Raw genomic sequence first — 9665 nt, 5'->3', positions numbered from 1 at the left:
CCCTATGGTGATTTTGATTAACGATAACAGGTTTGATCAAATCGAGTTGCTAGGGTTTTGATCAAATCGGATATAATCTTTTCGTGTATTTAAGGAATGGTTTCTAAATCTATCTGAATTCGCTGGATAGCCCAGCTGGTAAACCATAAATCTTGCAGGGGGCAGGTCGCGGGTTCGAGACCCTGCCACCCTGATTTTTGAGTTTTATTTTAAAACATTTTATTAAGTATATTATTAATATTAATAATCAAATAAGGGTATTTTATCAAAAACCGACTACGTAAATACTTGTTTTCTAACATCTTGAGTCCGTGTATGTATGAATATGTAAACATATACGTATATATACATATATATATAATAACATGAAAACAAATCTTTATGTTTTAATACATACATATATATATATATACATATATATATATATTTATAAAACTAGTAATATTTTTAAAGGATATATTTTCTTTTATATACGATTAACAAACTAATTATTTTATATAATATATCTTTATATATAATATTATATTAATCATGATTAAAAGGGGAGTATAATATTAATTTAATAATAATTATCGAGTTTCATAAATCAATCTTGTACATTTACTTAAACGTATTCGTATTATCTTTGTTCTTTACTAGGCTTTAACGTTCACGTGTGATTTCCCTATATTACCGCTTTCAATGTTTTGGGGACATATGCGTAAATATATTTCTCATATATACTTATACTGTGACACTCGTCAATTTCAGGTTAACTCCGTTAATCCGAACTCCGTTAGTTCAAACTTAAGATCACACGAACTGTAACACATATCTCGTTACATTTAAATTAGAGTTTAAATGACGCATGACAATCATTACACAAGTAGTCTTTCGGAATTTCACCGAAACACACACGAGTCGACTCAAACCGTTGGTGAACAAACGACAAATATCAAAACAATAAGTATTTGATAATTATGTGTTTCGTCTATGTGCTACTTGGTGTTTACATGCATAACGTTAATTTGTGTGGAAAATACACTAACTTGTTCTCGAAATTGATTAACTAGAAGTCTAGGGTGTGATGTGTAACTTATATTATAATTATTAATATATAAACAACCTTAACTAAAACCCTAACTGTTTCTCTCTCTCCCTCTCCCTCTTGGCGACGGCAGCCCCCTTTCCCCCTCTCCTCTCTTGCTCGGCCGATCACCACACACACACATACATATACAAGTTATTATTCAAGCTTGCAATGAAGGTTTAAAGTGCTAGCTAGGTAAATTACATCATCTCTAGTCTATTTCATTGATTTAATTGCATGATTAAACCTGCAATCATAAACCCTAGGTGCTAAAAATGTTGTTTGTTGATGAACTAGGGTTTACATGCATGATTGTTAGTCATAGGTTAATTGTTTATTGAGTTTTGATGAAAACTGATCCTGGACAGATTATTGAATTCGTGTTTGGACGACTGTAACTCGATGTTAATGTTATGTTTTGATGCGATTGTTGATTCGACAGTATACTAGGTCGAGTCTAGTTTCTGAAAAGTACAGGTTTGTAATTTTTGGACGTATAAAAGTCTGTTTTTATTATTTTACAAAACTGTTGTGCAAGGCTGATTTGGGAGACCTGCTGTTAGGCTGTTTTGCGACTAAGATATCTCATAAAATACAAGACCAAATGGGTTGGTTCCACTTCTGGAAGAAAATATATTGAGTTAGGAATCTAACCCAATTGGTCTTGCATTAATTTAATTTACCATTTAACGGGAATAACAAATATCGTTCTGTTGCGCATGATTTTGACTGCTGTGAGTTTACTGTAATGTTTTGGTTATTTTGAGAAATCTATGTGGAATAAAAATACAATAAAAGTAGTTCTGGAAACCTAACTCATGTGTTCTTTTGTGATGATTTTTGGTGAATTAATTGATATGTTATGATCTGTTGAATAGAGTAATCTTTCAAGTAGAAATCTGTCTTGATAAAACTAGCTGCTGAACTATGTGAAAATACATGAAACGTGCTTGTTGCTAGATTATTGCTATGTTTTTGACTAAATTGCCCTTGTGGGGAAATATTGCTAGTAATGTACAATGTTAGTACTTAATACTTATGTAGTTGCTTACACATGAAACGTGTCACCAATGTGTTTGTCGAGTCACACATAATTCACAAACGAAACACGAAACGTATCTCATGCATAGGTATTATGTGCCGAATCTAGAGACTCAATAATAGTTCCAACACTTAGAAAATATCATTCTTGTTTTAGAGCGCTAGTGAGGATTTTCTGTGACGCGCATCTCTCGGCTGACTTGTTTTTGAATTCTTCGCAAACAGTGAGTTTCACGTTCCTCTTTTACTCTTTTAAACGCTTTTTACTTGGGGGAGATAACATACTCCAAAACGCTTTAGATGTTGTTATTAATTATATATAACTTGTAAGGCTAAGTGGCAAGCGAACCAACTAAAGTCCTTCATAACATCGAACCGTTTAATATTTGGATAATAGCGAGTCACTGTTGAGTAGTACTACTGGGTTTGACAAACCCCACCCAACTCTAAACTCGACTGGAGGTCGAGTGGGTGTAATTTTGGCTAACACATTTTCCATGGTCGTGGTAGACATGGTGGCAAGGCAATTGATAAACAGTCAGCTTCGGTGTCGAACACTTAGTAATACTTGTTTTATTGGCTAGCTACCTATTGATATATAATTGATTTAACACTATCTGGTAACGCAAACGCAAAACGCAAACACTTAAACGCAAACATTTTCCTTTATTTATATATGTGAACTCACCAACCCTGTGTTGACACTTTTAGTATGTTATTCTCAGGTAGCAGAGGAGGGCGCGCGGTATAGGAACATGCATTTCATTGAACTCTATCGTTTTTGCAAACTTGTTTTTAAACCGTTATTAATTGGGTTTTAAGTCGTCCTGTGTGACGCAACACTTGGTTTATGAATTTACGCTTCCGCACTTATTTAAACTTAATGTTTCGTGGTTTGAAAACTTTATTTATGGTGTTTGATTTTAACTAATGATTCCGATCCTGTTCGTTCACACCCTCTGACGGTAAAACTCCGTTAGTGGATTTTGAGGGTGTGACAGATTAGTATCAGAGCCATTGGTTATAGCGAACTGGAATTTGCATGCATACTAGACTATAACCGCAACGACCCATTAGTTATAATTTTTGCGCACTACATATATATTATATTTAGTCTTTCGTTATCCTTATCTCTTACCTCATTCACTCATACGCACGCATACACGACTTATCTTGTAGGGATGTCGACCCCACCATCATCATCATCCGACCATGTGACTCATGCCCGTGGAAAGGAACCACAACTACCTACCTCGTCGCCACCCCGAGTAGCCCCGGAACTAGAAGCCCCTGCACCGAAGAGGTATCGCCTATCTGGAGGCATGTACGACGACGGCGTTAGCTGGGATTGGTACCCGAGTCTGATCAGGCGTATGGTTTATCGCGAACAAGTTCCCCCACTACCTCACCCGAGTCGCCCTGCTTACCCCAACACCCTACCACCCATAACCGAACCAATAGAGCGTTTTCTCGCAGCTGTTGTTTCCTGTTTAAAGCGTGACGCGGGTTTTATGCGCTCAGCGAGAGCGAACGTTTCCGGATTGATAAGAGATGGAACCGAGGCTAGGGAGGAAATTTCCCGCCTGACAGCGGCTATGAAGGAAGTGCAGGATGCTAATGATCAGCAAATGAAGATTATGAGAAAAATGCAAGCAGAGATGATAGATTTGCAAGAGCAACTCCTTGTGGCGAGATCCCGGACAGAGATAGCTCTAGAGCGTTGTGATATCTTACAGACGCAAATTGCCCAGAATGCAGCAGAACCTGAGGAAGAACCTGAGGAAGATCCAGAGGAGGAACCCGAAGAGGAACCGGAGGAAGAACCTGAGGTAGAACCTGAGGAAGATCCAGAGGAGGAACCCGAAGAGGAACCGGAGAAAGAACCGGCTGAGCCGGAGGCACACTCAGAGGTGTCCTCAGACGATGACATCTGAGAATGATAACACCTAGATGTCTGGAAGAAACGCTGGTCATGGTCGCGGTAACATTAACCTAACCGCATCAGAACCCCAAACCCTATTGAATGACCATGCGGCGGCAGCTCTAGCCGCACATGTTCAGAATCAAGCCGGAGGTCCAGCCGGAGCCTGTACTTTCAAGGACTACCTGGATTGCAAGCCCAATTCGTTTAAGGGCACTGAGAGAGCCTTAGGTTTCCTGCGTTGGGCTGAGAAGGCAGAGTCAGCTTTCGAGATGTGTAACTGTCCACCCGCCAGTAGGGTCAAATTTGCTGCTGGAACACTGAAAAATTCTGCTCTCACTTGGTGGAACTCCAATGTGCAAATTCTTGGATTGGAATTGGCAAATGCAATGAATTGGGAAGAATTCAGAAACATGATGCGAGAAGAGTATTGTCATAGAGAGGAAATCTCGAAGCTGGAGTCAGAATTTTGGGATTTGGAGATGGTAGGTTCTGAGATTGAAGCCTACACCACCCGTTCCCACGAACTGGCAGTGATGTGCCCGCGGATGGAAATCCTGCCAAGTAAGAGAATCGAGATGCATATTGATTGTTTAGTACCCCAGATTCAGGGTATGGTGACGTCTTCCAAACCGGCTACAATTCAGCAAGCGATTCGAATAGCCCACAAACTGACGGACCAAGCAGTGGCACAAGGTGCGTTACCACCTAGAGGTTCCACTTCTAAAACCCGTGACAACTCGAGCAATGACCACAGTAACAACAACTCTGGGAATGGAAAGAGAAAGTTTAACAACACCAGGTCCTCATCATCGAACTTCCCATAGCAACAACACCACCGTAAACCCGAACTCGCTCGGAACTTCAATAATCAGGGTTCCAACAATAACAACAACGGTGGCGGACAGGGTTCGAGTGGCTATGCTGGAAAGTACCCGAAATGCAACAAGTGCAACTATCACCATGTTGGACCATGCGACCGTATCAAGTGTTTGCGATGTGGTAAATTGGGTCATCAGGCCAAGGACTGTAGGGGAGACCTAGCGGCTAAGGGTGCTCCTAAACAGCCTACAGCGACGAAAGGGTGCTTTGAGTGTGGTCAAGAGGGTCACTTCAGGAAGGATTGTCCCAAACTAAAGCAGAATGAGAACAATGGAGGCAGCAACAGTGGCAGAAGCAGTGGTAAAGGTAGAGCTTTCGTCATTGGGTCGGGCCAGGCCCGCAACGATCCGAATGTGGTTACCGGTAAGTTTCCTGTGAATGACTATTTTGCTTCTGTTTTGTTTGACACTGGAGCTGATAGGAGCTTTGTATCGAAAGCCTTTAGTAAACTCTTAGACTTAACTCCAACCCCGTTAGATGCTAAGTTTCCTGTTATTAATTGGGTTTTAAGTCGTCCTGTGTGACGCAATACTTGGTTTATGATTTTACGCTTCCGCACTTATTTAAACTTAAATGTTTCGTGGTTTGAAAACTTTATTTATGGTGTTTGATTTTAACTAATGATTCCGATCCTGTTAGTTCACACCCTCTGACGGTAAAACTCCGTTAGTGGATTTTGAGGGTGTGACATATACACAAAACTGCAACTTTGTCTTATGTGTTAACATCTTATACCTTACTTGTTTATGTGCTTATTTGTTTTGTATGATTTCGCATTCGGAGAGGTCCAACATAATCTCAGTCTAGTATGATCATACGCCAGTCGTTATAGCTTTGTGCTTCTCGACATATCAGTTATACTTGCTCATTTGGTTAATTTGTTATACTCATATGACTTGTTGCAAATACTTATTTTCTATAATGACATTTCAACTGGTGTGTTGCTCACTCAACCAAGTGTTGACAAAACTATATTATTTTCAACACATATGCAGGTTATTGTTGATGTACAAGCTGGTTTGGAAGAAAAACGTAGGATTGCATGTTAGAGAGAATAAACAAGATTATAGACTTGATAAATTTGTATTGTCTTAATTATTTGAATTATGGATTTTGTATTTGACGTTTTTGATTATTTAATTAATTTAATAGATATTGTCACATTTAATATTGCATGATAGTAACCTTTGAAAAGCTGTGAGCAATCAGACGTTTTCCTCTATTCAGAGAAAAGAGGCAAAAACAAACATGGCCTAACTTTATATTCCATATCCTACATAAATATATAAAAACACAAAATGTGTTAATTTAGAGGATTCATATATGATCTTCTATCTTTAATTTAAAATTACACTAAAAATTATAATGCTTTTTCTCATGTATTCAATTAAATAATACTTTTTTATACCTTTATCAATATCTTTTCTCTCTCATTCATTCACAATCACTTTCAATAAATATTAAAAAATTTATAGATTACTATAGGAATTTTTCAAACATACAGAAAAATTAAAGCATTTTCTCTATCCTATACTCACAACACCCTAAACCAGTCTTTATATTATAAAAACTTTTCTTACAAAATTTGTTGGGTTGAATGTGAATACAAACCTAAAAGAGTGGACTTCGTCCGTGTTTTGTCCAAATATGCGGTTTTAGCTCAGTGGTTCAAATTTGCGATTGGTGTCCCTGTGGTTTTGTTTCACTTGCAATTAAACCCGAATTCACTAATCCCGTTAAGTCTAGTTGTTATACTCATCAATGTGTCCTTCACGTGAGGGACATTTTTGTCTTGTTTTTTTTCCTTTTTTCCCAAATATACCTCATCCCCTCATATGAAAGGGCTTGAGAATTAGGATTGTGGTTTAACGACCAGACTTAACGGGGTTAATAAATTTGGGTTTCATTACAAGTTAAATAAAACCACAGGGACGAAAACCACAAATTTGAAACTATTGAACTAAAATCGCAAATTAAAACAAACCACAGAAACGAAAACCACAGTTTAATCAAAAATTTTAAAGACTATACTACATATCATCTCAATTTAACCAAGGTGTTATTGTGATTACAGAAGTTATAGTAGCTAGTAACTCACAAATAACATGATATTTTATATAAAATAATCAAAAATGTTTTGTTCATCATAAAATGCAGTTTAGTCAACCTTGAGAAATTGTACCTCTTCTTTTAGTTTTCTCGAATTGACCCCTAAAAGATAGAAACAAACTCAGGCAATTTATGCTTTATAACTTGTGATTACTACTTTCTTCTTAAAATAAACCATCAAACACATAGTAAAACAATTAACATGCATTCTTAAACAACTTACAACAACCAAAACCTAACAACTTTAACTACCATGATCATCCACAACTTGACTGTTCACAAACAAACCTTCTCTTCTTTTACCAAAACCACCAGCCTCCATACTCCCTCTATACTTCAACTCTGATCCCATATAATCCGGCTCCACCGACCCAGCCCGCGGGTTCGGGTCAATAACACTCGGTCTATACGAGTTTGACCCAGGACCCGCGTATCGCGTCGGTGAACCATACCTTCTCGACAACCCTCTTAAACCACCACCATCACCGACGTTGTTCCCGCCACTTCTCATATCCAAACCCGAATCCCCAAAAGCCCTTTCTCCTGCGACCGTTGGAGGCTCGTTTACAAACGGGTCATCCGGCCCAAACAGAGTAAAAGCATCCTTTTTCCTAGCAAAGAAATGCCATGCTACAAAAAGAAATAATATGAAAAACAAAACCGGAGTACTCCATAACATCGTATTGAACTCGCCTTTTGTAACGGGTAGATTCGATTGATACATCCCGATATACCCGTTTCCCAAACTTAAAATAACTAACTTTTCATGATCACTCGCGATCAACGGTCTAGATTCGGCTTTTCTGTTATCTAACCGCCCAATTGCACGATGGTTCAAAAACGAAGATACAATTTCATCAAGCCCGGCTGAAAACACAGGGCGTGGTAGACCCGCTCGCACATAAAGCTGTGAAGAAACATTATAAACCGACACCTTATCTCGACTAACCATAAGAAAATAGCCCTTGATCGCTTCAAACGCTAATGGGCCACGATCGATATCAAACTTCTTCTTAGACCTGACCCGACACTTGAAGTTAAGCAAGTCACCATAAATCAACAAATGAACGACTTCACCACTTGAAGTAAACGCATACGCTTTACCACGATCCGAAGCATCAAGAACATAATTCAAAGCATGTGATCCATTAAACCCGTCACACGGGGCTTCTCTAAGCTTCATAGACCTCAAATCTAACGACCCTGCACCCGTTTCAGTCAAAAACAAAAGCTTTTGTTTCAATACCACAATCGGACGACTATTAGGAACAATCGTACCCATAACCGCACCTTCTTCTTTGAAAACCCTAATCGCACCACTAACATCTATCGACACAATGTACCTTGTTCTACCAACATGATGAATTTCCAATATGTTAATAGCCGACCCCGACCCACTCGCTTGAGTGTGCTCAAGTTTACAAACGGTTTCCCTCTGGACCGAACTCAACTCATCCCCGTTTGGAACTTCCCACACTTTATGAACTAAAATCACACCGTTCTCATGTCCCGTGATCACCATGCTCTCGTTCTTAACAACCGAAAGATACGACAACACTGCCGTAACCGGAGAATTAGTCAGCGTATCGAACTGAAGCATAACTTCACCATAGCGAGTAAACACATACAAATTCCCAACATTATCACCAACAGCAATGTACTTGCTCAATCCTTCCACATCCTTAAAAGGCAAAACATTCAACGAAGTCAGATTCGTATCGAGTTTCACCGCCGACACAAACTGAAACCTTTCCGACCAAAACAAACTATGTTTGGTAACCGAAACGGCACCTACGCGTTCAATCCTAGAATCCGTTACATCAGTTACATCTGTTGAATCTGTCACATACCCAATATTATTATTATTATCATCAGTTTTTCGATCTAGTGTTTCCAAATCAGGTATCTTTACAAACCCATCAACAGATTTACGAATCGAATCCGAATTGGATACCGATACGCGTGATTCTAACTTATTAACCAATTCGGTTAGGTTTTTAACGAGCTCATCGAGCTTGCCTAATTGAGAGATGTGTTGATTCAGTATGTTAAGAAGCTGTGTTGGATCCGATGGATCGTGGGTATGATCTGAATCGGTGATGGAAACAATAAAGGAAAAGTTGAAGAAGATTATTAAAATGAAGAAGAACTTGCCTTTGATAAAAATATCCATGGAAGACTGAAATAGTGAGTGAGTTAGATTGGATTGGTGGTGGTGGTGGAAACCATTTGACGACTATGACTGATTGAATCTAGAGATTATTATTAAATAATATTATTGGGGTTTGGAGTGAATTTAGGGCATGAATTAGATTTTTCAGGGGATGATGGAAAGAAGTGAGAGGGTGATTTAGCGGTGGCCGCCCCCCGTGGGGATCTTACCTTAACATTACATGTACATGAATTTACTTTTTTTCTTTTTCCTTTTTTTTAAAGATTTTAATTTTTATTTGTGTTATTATTTAGAACATCTGCGATATGAAGAAATGGAGTGTGACGGGATGTTGGCGTGGCTGGATGACTGCGTTAGAGAATTTTCCTATAAACGTCTGACGAGACGAGTGTTTGGATTTCGGGTCAGGAGATGTGGGGCTCGTGGTGTGACGGTAATATGTATGTTAGAGGATAGGAATTCGGAGGTGG

The 9665-nt window shown here is 38.7% G+C and overlaps 1 pseudogene; it reads right to left on the bottom strand.

Moving 5' to 3' along the window:
* Positions 1-7110: 7110 nt before the first annotated feature.
* LOC143589773 (putative membrane protein At1g75140 pseudogene) lies at positions 7111-9235 on the bottom strand (annotated as a pseudogene).
* Positions 9236-9665: the final 430 nt, after the last annotated feature.

Source organism: Bidens hawaiensis, unplaced genomic scaffold (assembly GCF_021521415.1).
Source record: "Bidens hawaiensis isolate Kalapana, Puna unplaced genomic scaffold, B.hawaiensis_p1.1 tig00037795_1, whole genome shotgun sequence".
In the NCBI taxonomy this organism is placed as follows: Eukaryota; Viridiplantae; Streptophyta; class Magnoliopsida; order Asterales; family Asteraceae; genus Bidens; species Bidens hawaiensis.
This window is presented reverse-complemented; position numbering and strand designations above follow the sequence as displayed.